Below are 5,120 nucleotides of genomic sequence, written 5' to 3' on the forward strand. Positions count from 1 at the left end.
AGTTAGGTAACCCTATGGACTGTGGTGTTTAAAACACCCATTTGTGAAATTTAAAATAGCTTTTCCATTCTCAATGCCTGTGTGCCCCATGTCCCCCAAAACCCTTCCACCCTCCCCTGAGTTAGTACGTAATGGAAGTTAGCTTTAAACAGTCAAAATCAATGGGCTCTAAAGCTGTAACAGGGTGAAAATTTGGAAATGTTGAAATGCAATAAGCCAAGGACTGTGTATCTATCATTTTTTTTTCCTCTAGACCTTGTGGTGCAGGGCTTCTAATTGACCCAGATGTAGATGTTGAGGGATAATGGAATGTACTACATTTTAAAATCATAAAGAAAAAGTTGACATGGAAATAAATATTGAACCTTTTCCAGTTCCAGGCAAGATTAATCAGGGCTTGAAAGGAAACCACACCAATTTGTATGGAGGAAGGAGATGGGAGAGGAGAAGGGAACCTGAACCTCAAGCATAATCCAGTGCTAGGTACCCTATTTGTACATCATTCCTGGCATTCATGGCCCAGTGGTGGAGGTAGTTAGAGTTAGAGTATGAGCATCCTATATTGTCCTGGGTGCTCTTTCCCTATTGTCCTGGGTGCTCTCTCCACTTGCTTCTAGCAATGATCAAGAAGCATGGGGCCTCCTGGGGGATAGGAGCCAGCATATGCTGCCCTTTGCCTGGCACAAGCAGGGTTATAGCAGGCTTTTCATTATAGCAGGCTTATCATACCACTCTCTACTTGGCTTCCCTATGGCTAAAGGAGAAACATTTTCAATACCATTTAATCAAAAAATCTCAAACTCTGTTTCTGCAGACTGATAATCTATACTCAAATTTCAGTCAGCTAATCGACTGCTTACTGTTTGAACTGTACTTTACTAAAAAGGCTTGGAATGGTACAACACAGCAATATAACACACACATTCCCTGTACAAGCATACAGTCCAGAGGACTGCTAATTATCTGCAAATCTTTGTTTCCATGAATTCTGATAACCCCTATCATTGCTGAGGTCATTAAAAGGAAAGTGCTTGGAATCATAAGTATACTATACTAGTTCAAGATATTATCAGTGATTATGCTGTTGTCCTTCATACTTGAAAATGACATCAATCAGTCAATCAGTGGCATTTATTGAGTATATGCTGCACCTCTAAACTTTAAACTCTTGGGGAAGTAAAATACAATAGAATTGGTAGACAGAATCTCTGCCTTCAGGAAGCTTACAGCCTATGGGAGGAAATGATTAAAAAATCATTATTTCAAGAACCTATACCTAAGTGCTATGGGGCCGCCCTGAGGATAAGCTTTCGGGGTTCAGTCCATCTTTCTCCACACAACCATCACTGAGGATGGAGTTTACTTCTGGGTACAAGTGTGGAAGAAAAGAATGCACGACATACAGTCCCGAGCACAACACTCACACACAACGACTGTTGTTGTTTGCTGCTGTAGACACTGTTTTCATCTTTGCCTATTTGTTTCATGAACCCCTCAGAATTTCTGCTCAAAAAGCTATAGGTATATCTTGATTGAAATGTGCCATGCTCCTCTACTGCAGCTGTCTCCAAGTTTTCAGTAAGGCCATGTTGTTTAATGCTTCTCTTTACATCATTTTTAAACTATTTCCTCTGTCCCTATTTGTTCTTGACCCTTCTGAGCTTACCATAGAGCACCTGTATAGATATCCTACTGTTATCCATTCTTTCATCAGTTAATAGTATTTATTAAGCATCTACGTAATGCTTAACACATACTTAATGGGAAAATACAATAGGATTAGTAGACATGAACACCTCTCTCAATTAGCTTCCAATCTAGCAGAGAAGATGAAGACATTAAAGCAAATTACAGGTAGAAGTCAACAGTGAATATCCTTGTATTCTACTATTTCCTCATCAGTAATTTATTTTAATGTCTGTCTCTCCCTGTAGATTGTAAGCTCCTCGTGGGCAGGGATGGAATCTACCAACTCTATAATATTGTACCTTCCCAAAAGCTTCGTATGCAGTAAGTACTCAATAAATACTAGTGGTTTATTGAGAGTAGATGATACAAGATATGCTTTTAAATACTAAAGATTAGTTATGAAAGGGCTGACTGAGGAGTTGGCAGATATAAAATGAGGAGACTATCAAATAATCAAGAGAAGGCCTCCTGGTGGTGATGTGTCTTCAGGAGAGCTTTGATACAAGCTGTGGTCTGTTAGATATAAAGCAGGAAAGAAGTCCAGAGAGATGAAGGGCAAGAGGGAAAGAGAGAGAGAGAGAGAAGAAGGCACAGTGAATAGAAGAACAAAAAGTGCAATCTGGGGTGTACTGGGAGAAGAGAGTGGATAAGTAGGATAGAGAGAATTGATTGACACCCTTAAAATATACAGTCAGGCATTTCTGCTTGATGTGGAAATGAACTGGAGCTATAGAGAAGCTTAGGAAAAATTACAGCCTTGTGAACCTTCAGTGGGCCTGGAGCCCTGTGCCACCTTGAGGTAAAATTCACTGTGGTACTCTTCCAAAATAATTCAGTTTTCTATTTTGTCTAATGTTACATTGTTGCATCACAGGACAGCGTCTTCTTCTGGTGAAAAGATTATGTGATTACATTTATTTCCATATGGTGCTCTGAAGCTAGTCTGACTTTATCAATGGTATTGTAAAACTTAATGGATGCTTAATAATTGACTATTAAGAAGCAGCGTGGAAAGAGAACAAGCTTAGGAGTCGGAGCTCGTGGGTTCTAATTCCGGCTCCGCCACTTGTCAACTGTGTGACTTTGGGCAAGTCACTTCACTTCTCGGTGCCTCAGTTACCTCATCTGTTAGAGAAGCAGTATGGCATAGTGGAAAGATCACGGGCTTGGGAGTTAGAGCTCGTACGTTCTAATCCCGGCTCTGTCACTAATCAGCTGTGTGACTTTGGGCAAGTTATTTGACTTCTTTGTGCCTCAGTCCCTCATCTGTAAAATGGGGATTAAGACTGTGAGCCCCACGTGGGACAACATGATTACCTTGTATCTCCCCAGTGCTTAGAACAGTGCTTGGCACATAGTAAGCACTTAACAAATGCCATCATCATTATTATTATTATTATTACCCCAGCGCTTAGAACAGTGTTCAGGACATAGTAAGCGCTTAACAAATACCAACATTATTATTAATGGCAATTGTCTTATTTGATGTGTTCTTCAAAACTGTATCAATTTCAAAGTTATCAAAGTGCCTGTTCCATTTCTCCAGGAATTCTCAGTTTCAGCATTCCTAGAATAAAGGCAATGGGGCAGAGGCCGGGGGTTGCAGGAAAGCAGGGTGAATCAAGGTCTCCCCCTCCTTTTTTTTTTTTTGGCAGAGATTCAGAGGAAAGCAAGAGAAAACAATATTTTCTGTTTTCCCTCACACTTGTCTCCAGTTTACTATCTGCTCCCCTCCTCCTCATCTCCGTCTGCCCTGATCCAATCAAGGAAAGGGACTGCGGGATTTTTATGGAAATGCTATTTTCTGTTTTCCCTCCCAGTTCTTTGCAGTTTATTTTTGGACTTCAAAATTTTATTGACACTCCGCCAAGCTTGTAAGGGGATAATAACTCTCTTCTCCACCCTAAACCCCTGGGATCACATCCTGGTAGTCATGATATTATCCACTCTACTCCCCTCCTGAGTACAAGCAAGTTCTGAGTGACTGTGTCTCTGTTTGGACACTCTCCAGGCTGTTTCAACACTGCTTCCCTAAACACCACCCCGACCCCTTACTGTTTCTGTTTTTGTTAAAGAAAAAATATGGGTCCAAACAAGACACAGTATGTACTTAGTGTCCACTGTGCCCATCCTTTCACAATGAAAACCAGAGAGGGTTATGTCACTGTTGTGGGGCCCTCAACAGACAAATTATGTTAGCAATCATTTGGCGGTGAATGGTCAACTGGCAGATATATCTACCAATCAGATTTGTCTACTTGATCAGATCATTCCTGGAAGAACCAATCAGAGGAAAAGGTGGGCAGTGCTGATCATAAATTAATGCTTTAACTGGCAGGAACTGAACAACCTTTTCATTTGTTGTGAGAATTGTCAGTTTGCAAGTCACACTCCTTTCTCGTATCTCTTCGTATTGCCTATGAAGAGCTTTGTGTATGTGGTTTCCCTGATGTAGGCTGTTAAATTAGTTCTGTTATCTACAGAATTATTGTCAATCTTGAAAAGAGCAAGAGAGAGAACTAGGCGGAATGAGAAGAAAGAGAGGGAAGGAGAAAAAGAGAGAAACAGAAATGGGGTGTCGGGAAATTGGGACATGACTGTAGCAGACAGACCAGCCTGGCACACACCAATTAGAGAAGCAGCGTAGCATAGTGGAAAGAGCACGGGCTTGGGAGTCAGAGGTCATAGGTTCTGATCCCGGCTCTGTCACTGATCAGCTGTGTGACTTTGGGCAAGTCACTTGACTTCTTTGTGCCTTAGTCCCTCATCTGTAAAATGGAGATTAGTACTGTGAACCCTACGTGGGACAAGATATCTTGTATCTTTCCCAGTGCTTAGAACAGTGCTCGGCACATAATAAGCACTTAACAAATGCCATTATTATTGTTATTATTTAAGCAATCAATGCCTGTGAGAAAATTGTGTTAGCAAAAGGTAGGATCAGAAACAGACAGACCCTGTATCGGACACAACTATTAATATACCAAAGGTCTATTCTAAAGTGCTGATAGTGTGATGATTTTTATGGTCATACATTTGTGATTCAGTCACACTTACATATAGACAGGATCTTTTTTTTAATGGTATTTGTTAAGGACATACTGTCAAACACTATTCTGATTGACACAGTACGTTGACAATGTGTTTATTGTGGTATGGTATACTCTCACGTGCTTAGTACAGGGTTTTACACATAGTAAGCACTCAAAAAATACGATTGGCTGTTCTAGGTTCTGGGGTAGATATAAATTAAGTAGGTTGGACACAGTCTCAGAACCACTGTGGCTCACCATCTAAGTATGAGGCAGCATTGTCTAGTGGATAGATCAGTGGCCCGAGAGTCAGAAGTACCTGGGATCTAATCCCAACTCTGCCATTTGTCTATTATGTGATCTTGGGCAAGTCACTTAACTTCTCTCTCCCTCTGTAAC

This window comes from Ornithorhynchus anatinus, chromosome 10 (genome assembly GCF_004115215.2).
Source record: "Ornithorhynchus anatinus isolate Pmale09 chromosome 10, mOrnAna1.pri.v4, whole genome shotgun sequence".
Classification (NCBI taxonomy): Eukaryota; Metazoa; Chordata; class Mammalia; order Monotremata; family Ornithorhynchidae; genus Ornithorhynchus; species Ornithorhynchus anatinus.